The sequence below is a fragment of the Ovis aries genome, chromosome 12 (assembly GCF_016772045.2).
Source record: "Ovis aries strain OAR_USU_Benz2616 breed Rambouillet chromosome 12, ARS-UI_Ramb_v3.0, whole genome shotgun sequence".
Classification (NCBI taxonomy): domain Eukaryota; kingdom Metazoa; phylum Chordata; class Mammalia; order Artiodactyla; family Bovidae; genus Ovis; species Ovis aries.
In genome coordinates this window covers 31,940,178-31,955,518 of record NC_056065.1, presented here as the reverse complement: position 1 = coordinate 31,955,518, position 15,341 = coordinate 31,940,178, and the positions used below count along the sequence as shown (strand labels likewise).

General features: G+C 38.6%; 1 protein-coding gene across 1 annotated transcript in view; it reads left to right on the top strand.

Moving 5' to 3' along the window:
• The window catches only part of CATSPERE (catsper channel auxiliary subunit epsilon), a 151,369-nt gene that overhangs the window by 56,144 nt on the left and 79,884 nt on the right, over positions 1-15,341 (top strand). The window lies entirely within an intron of this gene.

The window sequence follows — 15,341 nt, the reverse complement described above, 5'->3', positions numbered from 1 at the left end:
GTGTCATAATGGTATGAGACTAGAAATCAGCTACAAGAAGAAACTAGGTAAAAGCACAAGTGCATGGAATCTATACAACCATTGGTGGTCACTGTAAATATCAAAAAGAAAATAAACTAACACCTTGAGACAAATGAAAGTGGAAATATAACATTCTAAAGTCTATGGGATGCAAGAAAGGCAATTCTAAGAGAGAAATTTATAGCAATACAGATTACATCAGGAAAGAAGAAAATTACAAATAATCTAAACTTATACCTAAAGGAACTAGAAAAAGAATAAATGAAGTCCAAGCTAGTAGAAGGAAAGAAATAATGAAATCATAGTGAAAACAAATGAAACAAAGAGAGAAAGAGGGAAGGAAGGGTGAATGAAGAGTTTGTTCTTTGAAAAGATAAACAAAGTTGATAAAACACTAGCCAGACACATCAAGAAAAAAGAGATTTGGCCCAGATAAATAAACTCAGAAGTGAAAGAGAAGTTAAAATGGACACCATAGAAATACAAATATAAGAAATTACTTATGAAAAATTATACACCAACAAATAGGACAAACCAGAGAAATGGAAGGATTCCTAGAAACATACAATCTTCTAAGACTGAATCCGGAAGAAACAGAAAATCTGCACAGACCAATTATTAGTGAGTAAATTGAATCAGTCATCAAAAAATTCTAACCAACCAAAGTCCAGGACTAGATGCCTTTACATGTGAATTCTACTGAACATTTAATGAAGACTTAATAATTATTCTTCTTAAACTATCCCCCCAAAAACTGAACAGAAACTCATTCTATGAGGCTGGCATCACCTTGGTACTAAAACCAGACAGAGACACTATGAAGAAGAAAATTACAAGCCAATATCACTAATGAACACAGAGGCAAAATTACTCAACAACATATTAACAAACCAAATTCAACAATTCATTAAAAAAAAATCATATACCATAATCAAGTGAGATTTATCCCAGGGAAAGAAGGGTGAATGAATATCCACAAATCAATCACTGTGATAGACCACATTAACTAAATAAAAGATAAAAATCATGGGATTATCTCAATAGATGCACAAAAAGACTTTTCACAAATTCAGCATCCATTTATGATGGATGCCCTCAACAAAGTGCGCACAAAGGGAATTTGTATGTGCTCAGTCTTAGTTGTTTCTGACTCTTTATGACCCCATGGACTGTAGCCCGCCAGGCTCCTCTGTCCCTGGGATTCTCCAGCCAAGAACACTGGAGTGGGTTGCCATTTCCTCCTACAGGGGATATTCTAACCCAGGGATCAAACATATGTTTCCTGCATTGGCAGGCAGATTCTTTACCACTGAGCCACCTAGGAAGCCCAAATGAACATATCTGAACATAAAAAGGCCACATATGATAAACCCACAGCTAATATTATACTTAATGGTGAAAGGCTGAAAGCATTTCCCTATGATCACAAACAAGACAAGGATGTCCACTCTCTCCACTTTCATTAACATAGTGCCGGAAGCCAGTGTGAGGAATCCCGCCCGTGACAAGGTCATGAGGAAGGAAGCTGACATACGCAAGGCGTGTTCAGACTTCAGGGGCCCCTCTGGAAATTCCTAAGCATGTACCCCAACAAAAAATCTGCCGGCTTTTGTGCTCTGCTTTTCCACTTTTCTGATATTCTCTGGAAAAAAGTCAATTCAGGGCTTTAGTCTTCCGCATTTGAAAGGGATGTTTCAGTTAAACCCCTCTGATAGCTCTCTAGCCTGCCTAACAGGTTCCCCAGACCTCTTACAGCTTGTGAATTGCTTACAGCCCCCCAACCGCAGGAAGCACAAAGCTTAAAAGCATCTTAAAGATACAGAGCCTTTTCTAAGAGTTAAAAATCATACTGGTGATTGGTTTTCACTGTTGACTCAATGATTGCTGCCAGGCCTCCATATTCTTTTATCTTTTAGGCACCTGGGAGGATGTTAATCAATGTATACGGGATATGGAAAAGGATATATAGTAGTTTTGATGTTAGCAACACTAGACTTTTGAGTTAATTGCTTTTCTCTTTGTTATGTATCACTGCACTCCTCTTGTATCCTTGCTATGTAAGAATGTAACTTTATTTAGAGCTTTCTGAGAGTGGCACCAGACCTTGGGAAGATCAACACAAATAAGTCTTCTGGTTGACAAACCCTTATCAGAAAAAAGGCTGTAAAATGTTAATTGGCCCTTTTGGCTGGAAGATGATGTAAATTACCTAAGACTTGTGTATACAATTAGGTATGCAGAGAGAAAAGCCTGGTTTTGGTAAGAGTCTGGACTGCTAACGCTGCATAACTTTGTGTTACCCATTGTTCTCCATGTTTTATCAAAAGTATAAAAGGCCTTCTGAACAATAAAGGATTGGACCAGTTTCTCGGACTAGTCTCTGGGCCTGGTTTCTTGGGAATCTGGCTCCCCCCGTATCTCTCTCTCTCTTCTTCTCTCCCTTTCCCTCCCTCTGCTCTTTACTCTAATTTCAGGCTGAATTTCCATCTGGGGCACGGAGGCTCGCCAAGTCTACTTACTTGCCCTGGCTGTTAAGTCCTGTGCGAAAGGGAGCCTAAGGCAAGGCACCCTTAGCTATTCGAGCGAGCGCTGGTGGCCCAATGTAGATGGTGCAAATTTCTTGTCTGGAATTTCATTGGTCTTCCGCGTAATCCAAGCTATTCAGCCCTCTTGTTCCACTTAATTTTCCTACTACACTGATGTTTCTTAATCTAATCTTATGTCGATAAATAAATAAGTCTTTCTCATGCCAGCGCCATCCACGCTTCGAATTCCCTGGATCCACCGGGGCTGGACCCCGGCAACATAGTATAAAAATTTTCATCCACAGCAATCAGACATTAAAAAATAAATAAATGAATCCATATTGGAAAGGAAAAAGTAAAACTGTTTTCAGATGACATGGTATTATATATTATAAATCCTATTGATCCTACCAAAATACTATTAGAACTAAAAAAAAAAAGTAAAGTTGCAGAAATAAAATTAGCATATAGAAATCTGTTGCATTTCTATATGCTAGTAACAAAACTATGACAGAGAGAAATTAAGAAAACCCACTTACAATTGCATCAAAAAGAATAAAATACATAGGAATAAATTTAACCAAGGAGGTTAAAAACCTGTATTCTGAAAAGTATAAGACACTAATAAAGGAAACTGAAGAAGACACAAATAAATGGAAACATATTACTTGCTCATAAACTGGAAAAACTAATATTGTTATATGCCCATACTACCCAAATCAATCTACAGATTCAGTGCATTTCCTATCAAAATACCAATGGCATTTTTTAAAGAGCTAAAATAATCCTACAACATGTATGAAAATACAAAAGATCCTGAATATTAAAGCAACCTTGAAAAAGAAGAACATAGCAGGAGGACTCACAATCTAATTGAAACTATACAACAGCATTATAGTAACAGTAATTTCATAGTTATAGTCATTTAAAAGTATGATACTGGTGCAAAAATAGACACATAGGTCAATGGAACAGAATAGAGAACCCAGGAATATACCCACATTTATATGGTCAATTAATCTACAGTGAAGGAGACAAGAATATACAATAGAGAAAAGAATAAAACTGGGCCAATTTCTTGCAACATATATAAAAATAAACTCAGAATGGATTAAAGACTAAAGTATAACCTCTGGAGTGATGAAACTCCTAGAAGAAAACGCAATCTCTGTGCTCTTTGATGTTGGTATTGATAGTGTTTTTCTGGTTTGGTCTCAGGCAAGGACAACAAAAGCAAATATAAACAAATGGACTGCATCAAAAGCTTTTTTTTTTTTTTTTTTTGGCCAGGGAGGGAAGAGGCATGCCACCCAATTTATAGGATCTTAGTTTCCCCAACCAGGGATTGAATCTGGGCCTATAGCAGTGAAAGCACCAAGTCCTAACCACTTAACCACTTGACCACTAGGTAATTGCCAAACTAAAACACTATCGCACAGAGAAGGACACCATCAGTAAAATGGAAAGGCAAACTCCTGATTGGAGAGGATATTAGCAAATGTTGTGTCTAATAAGCTAATATCTAGATGGGATAACCCTTTGCATAGAAAAGCAAATAATCAATAATATCTAGATTGTATAAAGAAGTCATACAAATCAATGTCAAGTAAAATCCAATTTAAAGATGGGAAGATGATGTGAAAAGACATTTCTCCAAAGAATGCATATAAATGACCAATAGACATATGAAAAGATGCTCAATATGACTAATACTCAGGGAAACACAAATCAAAACCACAGTGAGATACCATCTTTTTGATGATCAAAAAGATAACAAAATAACAAATGTTGGCAAGGATATGGAGAAAAAGGAACCCTGACACACTGCATATAATAAATATATGTAGTACACTCCATGTAGTACATGACCCCAGTAGTTATTTATGGGTATGAGAGTTGAAGGTTGAGCGGAGAAGAATTTATGCTTTTGAACTGTGGTGCTGGAGAAGACACTTGAGACTCTTGAGAGTCCCTTGGACAGGAAGGAGATCAGACCAGTCAATTCTAAGGGAAATCAACACTGAATATTCATTGGAAGGACTGATACTGAAGTTGAAGCTCCAATACTTTGGCCACCCGATGTGAAGAACCGACTCACTGGAGAACACTGTGGTGCTGGGAATGATAGAGGAGAGTGGGGCCACAGAGGATGAGATGGTTGGATGGCATCATGGACTTAATGGACGTGAGTTTGAGCAAACTCCAGCAAAGAGTAAAAGACAGGGAAGCCTGGTGTGCTGCAGTCCATGGAGTCACAAAGAGTCGGATACTACCGAGCAACTAAACAACACGCACTCTTGGTGGGAATGTTAATTGGCATAGCCACTATGGAAGAACTTCCTCAAGAAATTAAAAATAGAACTACCATGCTGCTGCTGCTGCTGCTAAGGCACTTCAGTCGTGTCCGACTCTGTGCGACCCCATAGACGGCAGCCCACCAGGCTCCCCCGTCCCCGGGATTCTCCAGGCAAGAACGCTGGAGTGGGTTGCCATTTCCTTCTCCAAAGAACTACCATATGATCTAGCAATTCCACTGCTGGATATTTGCCCTAAGAAAATAAAAACACTAAATTGAAAAGATAGATGTGTTCACTGCAGCATTATTTACAATGGCCAAGAAGCAACCTAAATATCCATCAGTAGATGAACCAATAAAGATGGGATACACACACAGACACAGTGAACTATTACTCAGGCATAAAAAATAATGAAATCCTGCTATTTACAACATGAATGGACCTAGAGAGTATTATGGTAAATGAAGTAGGTCAGACAAAGAAAGAAAAATACTATATGACCTCACTTGTATGTAAAATCTAAAAGTCAAACAAAGTAAAATAGAAACAGATGTAGTTACAGAGAACAAACTGGTGGCTGAAATAAGTGAAGGGAATTAAGAGGTACAAACCTGTAATTACACAAGGATAATAATAATTCACAGGGATATAATATACAGTATAGGAATATAGCAATAATACTGTAATAATTTTGTGTGGTAACAAATGATTACTAAATTTATCATGATGATCACTGTGTTATTACTTTGATTGTCAAATCACTATGTTGTACACCTGAAATGAACATAATATTGTATGTCAACTGTACTTTAATAAAATAAAATAAGTTATATGGCAAGCTAATTAAAAAAGAAATTCAACTTTATGGTAACTAATACAGAACAAGTATAGATTTAACTTAGTTTTTTTGCAACATGTATATCGGTGGTTTTTCACAATTAATTCAGCAAATGTTTGTTGTACATCTGCTAATCAAGCTACTGTTAGAAACTAGGGGTACAGTCAAGGTCCCTACCTTCTATATTCAAATTTTAATTGGGAATTCAAGAATTCAAATTATTCTAACTTAGGAAATGGATAATTAACAAGTAAATATGTAAATAACATATTGTATCAAGAACTATGAAAAACTATACTAAATGATAATACAGAGAGAAATATATTTAGATACCATCTTAGAGGTGGCATTGAGTTGAGATAAAAGGGTTTATATGAACCAGAAATGTGAAAAAATGTGGAAAGACTAATCTACATTCTTAAAAAGGAAAAAAGATTAGTGATGGAACAGATACATAAACAATTATAGACCAATACATCTGAAAACTTAAAGAAAAAGCATTCTAGAAAATAGTTTTTCAAACATGACTCTAAAGGAAATACAGGAGTTGAGCAATATTTTAACTATGAAGAAACTTAATCAGTATTTAACAGTCTTTAAGGAGGGTGAGAGAGCACTAGCACAGAAAATTTCCATCCTAACTTGCAAAATGAAGTTATCAAGTTTGCATATACCAATTCGGGCAAGGTATATGGGGTTCTTTTACAAGGGCATTAATCCCACTTATGAGAGCTCTACCCTCATGAATTACCTCTCTAAGGCCTCACTGCTGCTGCTGCTGCTGCTAAGTCACTTCAGTCATGTCCGACTCTGTGCGACCCCATAGACGGCAGCCCACCAGGCTTTGGGATTCTCTAGGCAAGAACACTGGAGTGGGTTGCCATTTCCTTCTCCAATGCACAAAAGTGAAAAGTGAAAGGGAAGTCGCTCAGTCGCGTCCGACGCTTTGCGACCCCATAGACTGCAGCCTACCAGGCTCCTCCGTCCATGGGATTTTCCAGGCAAGAGTACTGGAGTGGGGTGTCATCACCTTCTCCAAAGGCCTCACTATTACCATCATATTGGGCATTAAGATTTCAATATATGAATACTAAGCAAACGCAGACATTCACACCATAGCAATGTGCAACAATGGGAACACTTACATATATTGCTAGCAGAAGTATAAATTGGCACAAGCAATTTGAAAGATATTTTTACATTGTCAGACAAAGTTGAAGATGCATATATCTTGAGCAATTCAACAACCTGTGGTTACCTTAGAGAAACCCATGCACAGGTGAATCAAGAGATATGTGAAAGTATATCTGTAGCATCATTTTTCTGAAAGGAAAAAATTTGAAACTCTAATTTCCTTTCATAGAGGAATGGATAAACATTCTCTTGCATAATTACACTATAGAAATAATACATTATACAGCTGTGAGAGAAATAAACACAGCAACACAAATCAACATGAATGTATTTCACAAGCATAATATTGAAGGAAAAAGGAATGGCAAACGACTTCTACATTCTTGCCTTAAGAACCCCATGCACAGTATAAAAATGCAGAAAGATGTGACACTGAGAGATGAACTCCCCAGGTCGGAAGCTGTCCAAAATGCTCGTGGAGAAGAGTGGAGAAATAGCTCCAGAATGAATGAAAAGTCTGAGTCAAAGTGGAAAAAATGTCCAGTTGTGGATGTGTCTGGTGGTAAAAGTAAAGTCCAATCCTGTAAAGAACAGTATTGCATAGATCCCTGGAATGTTAGGTCCATGAATCAAGGTAAATTGGAAGTGGTCAAACAGGAAATGGCAAGAATGAACATCATTTTAGAAATCGGTGAACTAAAATGGACTGGAATGGGCAACAATCCCTTAGAAGAAACGGAGTAGCCCCCATGTCAACAAAGTCTCAAAAACGACAGAATGATCTCGCTTCATTTCCAAGGCAAACCATTCAGTATCACAGTAATCCAAGTCTATGCCCCAACCACTAATGCCAAAGAAGCTGAACAGTTCTATGAAGACCTACAGGACCTTCTAGAACTAACAGCAAAAAAAGATATATTTTCATCACAGGGGATTGGAATGCAAAAGTAAGAAGTCAAGAGATACCTGGAGTAACAGGCTAGTTTGGCCATGGAGTACAAAATGAATCAGGGAAAAGGCTAACAGAGTTTTGCCAAGAGAACACACTAGTCAGAGCAAACACCCTCTTCCAACAACATGAGAGATGACTCTGCACGTGAACATCACCAGATGGTCAACACTGAAATCAGATTGATTACATTCCTTGCAGCCAGAGAGGAAGAAGCTCTATACAGTCAGCAAAAACAAGACCAGGAGCTGACTGTGGCTCAGATTATGAACTCCTAATTGCCAAATTCAGACTTAAACTGAAGAAAGTAGGGAAAACCACTAGACCATTTAGATATGACCTAAATCAAATCCCTTATGATTATAGAGTGGAAATGACAAATAGATTCCAGGGATTAGATTTGATAGAGTACCTGAAGAACTATGGATGGAAGTTCATAATATTGTACCAGAGGTGGTGATCAAGACCATCCCCAAGAAAAAGGAATGCAAAAAGGCAAAATGGTAGTCTGAGGAGGCCTTACAGATAGCTGAGAAAAGAAGAGAAATGAAAAGCAAAGGAGAAAAGGAAAGATAAACCCATCTGAATACAGAGTTCACAGAATAGCAAGGAGAGACAAGAAAGCCTTCCTAAGTGAACAGTGCAAAGAAACAGAGCGGGGGTGGGCGGGGGGGGGGGGGATAAAAAAAACAGAATGGGGAAAGACTAGAGATCTCGTCAAGAAAATCAGAGATACAAAGGGAATATTTCATGGAAAGATGGGCACAGTAAAGGATAAAAATGGTATGGACCTAACACAAGCAGAAGAGGTGGAAAGAATACACAGAACTATACAAAAAAGATCTTAATGATGCAGATAGCCATGGTGGTGTGATTGCTCACCTAGAGCCAGACATTTTGTAGTAAGAGGTCAAGGGGCCCTTAGCATCACTACAAACAAGCTAATGGAGGTGATGGAATTCCAGTTGAGCTATTTCAAATCCTAAAAGATGATGCTGTGATAGTGCTGCGCTCAATATGCCAGCAAATTTGGAAAATTCAGCAATGGCCACAGAACTGGAAAAGGTCTGTTTTCATTCCAATCCAAAGAGAGGCAACACCAAAGAATGCTCAAACTACCACACAATTGCACTCATTTCACACACTAACGAAGTGATGCTCAAAATTCTCCAAGACAGGCTTCAACAGTACGTGAACTGAGAACTTCCAGATGTTCCAGCCAGCTTTAGAAAAGGCAGAGGAACCGACATCAAGTTGCCAACATCTGCAACAAGAGAATTTTAGAAAAACACCTGCTTCTGCTTTATTGACTATGCCAGAGCCTTTCACTGTGTGGATCACAATAAACTGGAAAATTCTTCAAGAGATAGGAATACCAGACCACCTGATCTGCCTCTTGAGAAACCTGTATGCAGGTCAGGAAGCAACAGTTAGAACTGGACATGGAACAACGGACTGGTTCCAAATTGGGAAAGAAGTACGTCAAGGCTATATATTGTCACCCTGTTTATTTAATATATGCAGAGCACATCATGCGAAATGCCATGCTGGATGAAGCACAAGTGGGAATCAAGATTGCCAGGAGAAATAGCAATAACCTCAGATATGCAGATGACACCACCCTTATGACAGAAAGCAAAGAAACAGAATCTCGTGATGAAAGTAAAAGAGGAGAGTGAAAAAGTTGGCTTAAAACTCAGCATTAAAAAAACAAAGATCATGGCATCTGGTCTCATCACTTCATGGCAAACAGACGGGGAAACAATGAAACAATGACAGACTTTATTTTCTTGGATTCAAAAATCACTGCAGATTGTGACTACAGCCATGAAATTAAAAGACGGTTTCTCCTAGGAAGAAAACCTATGATAAACTCACATAATGTCTTAAAAAGCAGAGACATTCTTTTGCCAACAAAGGTCCATCTAGGCAAAGTTATGGTTTTTCCAGTAGTCATGCATGGATGTGAGAATTGGACCATAAAGAAGGCTGAGAACCAAAGAATTGATGCTTTTGAACTGTGGTGTTGGAGAAGACTCTTGAGAGTCCCTTGGACTGCAAGGAGGTCAATCCAATCCATTCTAAAGGGAATCAACCCTGAATATTTATTGGAAGCACTGATACTGAAGCTGAAGCTCCAATACTTTGGCCACCCGATATGAAGAGCTGACTCATTGGAACAGACCCTGATGCTGGGAAAGATTGAAGGCAGGAAGAGAAGGGGATGACAAAGGATGAGCTGGTTGGATGGCATCACCAACTCGATGGACATGAATTTGAGAAAACTCCAAGAGATGGTGAAAGACAGGGAAGCCTGCCATGCTGCAGTCAACGGAGTAGCAAAAAGTTGGGCACAACTGAGACTGAACAAGAACACCTGAAATATAATATGGCATGTGAAACTGAATAGGGGGAAAAATTAAGATTCCATTAAAGTACTGGAATAGTTTGAACTTTTTCCTGAAGATAATGTATGGGCCACTGAATTTTCTAAGTAGTTTTTAAGCAAGCACAGAAAATACAAAGCAGAGAGAGAAACTGGTAACTGACTTCATAGAGCACAGAAATTCTGCTAATTGAGAGCTTGCAGAAGGGAATTCTGAATAGAAATTCCCTAGGGGCAGGAGGAGAGGGGGACGACAGAGGATGAGATGGCTGGATGGCATCACTGACTCGATGGACTTGAGTCTGAGTGAACTCCAGGAGTTGGAGATGGACAGGGAGGCCTGGCGTGCTGTGATTTATGGGGTCGCAAAGAGTTGGACACGACTGAGCAACTGAACTGAACTGAACTGAGGGTACCTGCAATCATGCTTCCTGAATATGGAAACCTAGCATATCTCCTCCTGAAAGCATTTGAATTAACAAATTATAGCTACTTAAGAGTTTTGCCAAGAAAATGCACTGGTCATAGCAAACACCTTCTTCCAACAACACAAGAGAAGACTCTACACATGGACATCACCAGATGGTCAACACCGAAATCAGATTGATTATATTCTATGCAGCCAAAGATGGAGAAGCTCTATACAGTCAGCAAAAACAAGACCAGGAGCTGACTGTGGCTCAGATCATGAACTCTTCATTACCAAATTCAGACTTAAACTGAAGAAAGGGGAAATTGCTAGACCATTCAGGTATGACCTAAATCAAATCCCTTACGATTATACAGTGGAAGTGAGAAATAGATTTAAGGGCCTAGATCTGATAGATAGAGAGCCTGATGAACTATGGACTGAGGTTCGTGACATTGTACAGGAGACAGGGATCAAGACCACCCCCATGGAAAAGAAATGCAAAAAAGCAAAATGGCTGTCTGGGGAGGCCTTACAAATAGCTGTGAAAAGAAGAGAGGCGAAAAGCCAAGGAGAAAAGGAAAGATATAAGCATCTGAATGCAGAGTTCCAAAGAATAGCAAGAAGAGATAAGAAAGCCTTCTTCAGGGATCAATGCAAAGAAATAGAGGAAAACAACAGAATGGGAAAGACTGGAGATCTCTTCAAGAAAATTAGAGATACCAAGGGAACATTTCATGCAAAGATGGGCTCAATAAAGGACAGAAATGGTCTGGACCTAACAGAAGCAGAAGATATTAAGAAGAGGTGGCAAGAATACACAGAAGAACTGTGCAAAAAAGATCTTCATGACCCAGATAATCATGATGATGTGATCACTAATCTAGAGCCAGACATCTTGGAAAGTGAAGTCAAGTGGGCCTTAGAAAGCATCACTACAAACAAAGCTAGTGGAGTGGAGATGATGGAATTCCAGTTGAGCTAGTTCAAATCCTGAAAGACGATGCTGTGAAAGTGCTGCACTCAATATGCCAGCATATTGGAAAACTCAGCAGTGGCCACAGGACTGGAAAAGGTCAGTTTTCATTCCAATTCCAAAGAAAGGCAATGCCAAAGAATGCTCAAACTACTGCACAATTGCACTCATCTCACATGCTAATAAAGTAATGCTCAAAATTCTCCAAGCCAGGCTTCAGCAATATGTGAATCGTGAACTCCCTGATGTTCAAGCTGGTTTTAGAAAAGGCAGAGGAACCAGAGATCAAATTGCCAACATCCGCTGGATCATGGAAAAAGCAAGAGAGTTCCAGAAAAACATCTATTTCTGCTTTATTGACTATGCCAAAGCCTTTGACTGTGTGGATCACAATAAACTGGGGAAAATTCTGAAAGAGATGGGAATACCAGACCACCTGACTTGCCTCTTGAGAAATCTGTATGCAGGTCAGGAAGCAACAGTTAGAACTGGACATGGAACAACAGACTGGTTCCAAATAGGAAAAGGAGTATGTCAAGGCTGTATATTGTCACCCTGCTTATTTAACTTCTATGCAGAGTACATCATGAGACATGCTGGACTGGAAGAAACAGAAGCTGGAATCAAGATTGCCGGGAGAAATATCAATAACCTCAGATACTCAGATGACACCACCCTTATGGCAGAAAGTGAAGAGGAGCTAAAAGCCTCTTGATGAAAGTGAAAGAGGAGAGTGAAAAAGTTGGCTTAAAGCTCACCATTCAGAAAACGAAGATCATGGCATCCAGTCCCATCACTTCATGGGAAATAGATGGGGAAACAGTGGAAACAGTGTGAGACTTTATTTTTTGGGGCTCCAAAATCACTGCAGATGGTGATTGCAGCCATGAAATTAAAAGATGCTTACTCCTTGGAAGAAAAGTTATGACCAACCTAGATAGTATATTCAAAAGCAGAGACATTACTTTGCCGACTAAGGTCTGTCTAGTCAAGGCTATGGTTTTTCCTGTGGTCATGTATGGATGTGAGAGCTGGACTGTGAAGAAGGCTGAGCGCCAAAGAATTGATGCTTTTGAACTGTGGTGTTGGAGAAGACTCTTGAGAGTCCCTTGGACTGCAAGGAGATCCAACCAGTCCATTCTGAAGATCAGCTCTGGGATTTCTTTAGAAGGCGTGATGCTGAGGCTGAAACTCCAGTACTTTGGCCACCTCATGCGAAGAGTTGACTCATTGGAAAAGACTCTGATGCTGGGAGGGATTGGGGGCAGGAGGAGAAGGGGACGACAGAGGATGAGATGGCTGGATGGCATCATGGACTCGATGGACGTGAGTCTGAGTGAACTCTGGGAGATGGTGATGAACAGGGAGGCCTGGCGTGCTGCAATTCATGGGACCGCAAAGAGTCGGACATGACTGAGTGACTGAACTGAACTGAACTGAACTGAACTACTTAAGATAACTTAAATTTGGAATCAGGAGGGGAGAAGCAGAGTGAGGCACAATAGGAAAAAGAGGTATACCTCAGAGGTATCACACAACTTGTTTCTGCTTCTCCCTTAAATATTAAAGGACCACCAGTTACAGAAAGCTTTGAACAGATTCAGAGACTTAAATCAATAAACAGAACAACTCAATTCAGAGGACATAGCACACAGCAGGAAGCAAAAGAAAGTTCACAAAAAAATATACTGTGTACACAGAAATAAGAGACGATATTATACACATAAAAGGTGACTAAGATGCTATAAAATGAGAAAGAAGAAAGGAATTTGAAACGTGTATAAATGTAGTCACAATTTTTTAAAAAAAATCAGAGGTTTGAAAGCAAAATGATAGACATGGAAAACTGAAAATCTCAGTATGCTTGGCCAAGCCTTCAGTCCTGGGTCCTTCCTAGATCTTGTAGATAACCAACTATCCAATCAAACAAAATAGTCACCAATACATAATTGTTCTGTGGCTGCTTATATGAGATTATTATATAGTCAGTGGACAATAACAAAATGATACTGATGATTTGAAAAGACCAACTGGTGCTTGAAACCAATGTTAGAGTCAGTGGTGTGGCTTGCCCAAAGCAGTAATTGGATCAAGTTTGATGGTGCCATGGTTTAGGGCATAGAAGTTTGATGACATCCCTTCAATTGCCCCAGCATGGGGTTTCCTTCACCTGGCAGGATCTCATTCTGAGTGGGCAGAATGCCATCACCACCAACCAAGTGTATATTCATTGAGGAAATAGGAAACTCAAGAAGCGTTTACTGAACATCCTATAAACTGATCTCTCCTGAATTGCCCTGCTGAGAAATTCTTAGAATTTCTCCTGAGTTTTAAGATACATATCAGAGTGCTTGTTTTCACAAATACATTTGTGTGTCCACTTCAAAAAATAGACCCAGCCCTGTCAAATTTTATAATACGAAGAAAAAAAGTGATGATTTAAAAAACCTATAGAAAGGCACCTCATTTAAATAATAAGAGTCAATGTGTCATCTGACTTCCCATTAGTAAAACTGAATACACAAGGCTGGAGAAAATGCCTTCAAAATTTTGAAGTCTCTATCTAGCCAAATTATCTAGCTGGTTAATGTAAAATAAAGATATTTTGGGGTATTCAGAGTCTCAAAAATTTTATGTTCACACACCCTTCAACAAAGAGGTACTAAAAAATGTGTTTTTAACAAAACAAGAAAGATCAAAGCATTGGACCCAGTAAATGGTGACTTCAACCCAGGGAATAAAGAAAGAAAATTTCAGGAAACAAGTACTAGGTTACCTCTGCATTTACCACAAGGAAAATATTATGGAGCACCATTTTAATTACCTACTGGAAAACTTAGAAAACTGAGCACATTTTTAAAGTGAAATTATTAACTTTATGGGAAATATTGTAAATATACATATAGGAAAACTTGATTATAACTTTCTCAGTAGTTAACAACATGTATATATTAAATAACAATATAAATACTATAAATTTAGCTAAACACTATGATATTAACTTGAAAAAAGAGATGTACAGGTAGGTATACTATGTGGCAGAAATAGTTTCATGTGTCATATAAGAAGCCAATAATGAACAAAATTACATATTAAGAGAGCAGTATAAGAATATTTATTTGAGATAATGGAGACATTTCAGAACAAAGAGCTGCAAAAATCAAAACTGTTTTCTTTTGGTAACTAAAGTGAGGAATGAGGAGAAATGGGGCCATGGTGGCGTTGTAATATTATTTGTTTTGTTTTACCCGACTTATGTTGATAAAAATAAAAATTTTTATAAAAGATGATAAATGAGATGGACGAACCTAGAGCCTGTTATACAGAGTGAAGTAAGTCAGAAAGAAATATTAATGCATATATATGGAATCTAGAAAAATAGTACTGATGAAACTATTTACAGAGAAGAATTGGAGATGCAATTGTAGATAATGGTCTGGTGGACACAGTAGGGGACTGAGAGGGTAGGACAAACTGAGAAAGCAGCACTAACGTATATACACTATCATATATAAAATATGTAAAATGTAAAATAGAAAACTAGTGGGAAGCTCCTGTATAACACAGGGAGCTCAACCTGGTGCTCTGTGATGACCTAGGGGGGTGGAATGGGGGAGGGGGTGGAGGGAGGCTCAAGAAGGAAGGGATAATATATATAATTATGACTGATTTGCACTGATGTATGGCAGAGGCCACCACAACATTGTAAAGCAATTATTCTCCAATAAAAGAATAAGAAATTTTTAAAAAGATAATGTCAGCACCATGCAAGATGGATGAGAAGAAGGAGGAGGTGCATTTTACTT